Genomic DNA, 844 nt, shown 5'->3' on the forward strand with positions numbered 1-844 from the left:
TGATGACTTTATTCCGATACTGTGCTGGTAGAACAATCTGTTCATATGTGGTACTTGGTGAGTCCTTGGGTCTCCACGTACGACAAATTACTCCTTCCTTCCGAACTATACATGATGGATCCTCCTTCTTCATCCATGACTGAATCTCGCAATCTTTCTCCTGGTCCATTATCAGTTGTTTAGTCTGGTTGGTACTTTCTATTCTGTTTCTCTTCTGATTTTGTCTTCTCTTCTCTCCTCTAGTCTGATATATCTTCGTCCGAGTTGTAGGTTGAAATAGCTCCTCCTCAAATGGAAACTGTACTCCTAGATCTTCATCTTCCAGTATTGTCTCCTCCAGTTCACTCTCTTCTCTTGTCTCTTGCTCCATGGCTTCACTTTGTTCCTCTAATCTTTCGGGAAATGGCTGATGCTCTTCTGAATGCTGCTCCGTATCAACTTGAATCTGTCTTCTCTGAGCTCTTGTCATCACTGCTAATGCTGATTCATCTTCTGACTCTTTAATCTCTCCAATATCAATCTGATGCTCTTTAGCCAGTTGTTTCAGTAGCTCTATTTGTTCTGATTTTGGTAATCGCTTTGCCATATGTTTGTGTAGTGGTACATCCCTTCCCAACAGCACATCTTCTGCTAGTCCTTGTACTACTGCTGCTTTCACCTGGTAATCTGTAAGAAGTTGTTTCTAAATGGATCCGGAACTCTCTGTGTACTATTGTAATTATATATTATGTGTATATTCTAGAACAATCATGTAAAGTGTTCTTGTATGTTATAGAACCTTCTGGACATTTATAAAATCTATATAAGTGTGTTGTGTGTTAGTTGTTTTAGTTTTTGTTAGTTT

General features: G+C 39.0%; 1 long non-coding RNA gene across 1 annotated transcript; it reads left to right on the forward strand.

Moving 5' to 3' along the window:
* Nucleotides 1-6: 6 nt before the first annotated feature.
* On the forward strand, nucleotides 7-332 carry LOC109593697 (uncharacterized). Its single transcript, XR_002191117.1, has 2 exons — nucleotides 7-187; nucleotides 244-332. It is a non-coding gene; the product is annotated as an uncharacterized LOC109593697 (long non-coding RNA).
* Nucleotides 333-844: the final 512 nt, after the last annotated feature.

The sequence above is a fragment of the Amphimedon queenslandica genome, unplaced genomic scaffold (genome assembly GCF_000090795.2).
Source record: "Amphimedon queenslandica unplaced genomic scaffold, v1.1 AMPQUscaffold_66_Cont27907, whole genome shotgun sequence".
Taxonomy (NCBI): Eukaryota; Metazoa; Porifera; class Demospongiae; order Haplosclerida; family Niphatidae; genus Amphimedon; species Amphimedon queenslandica.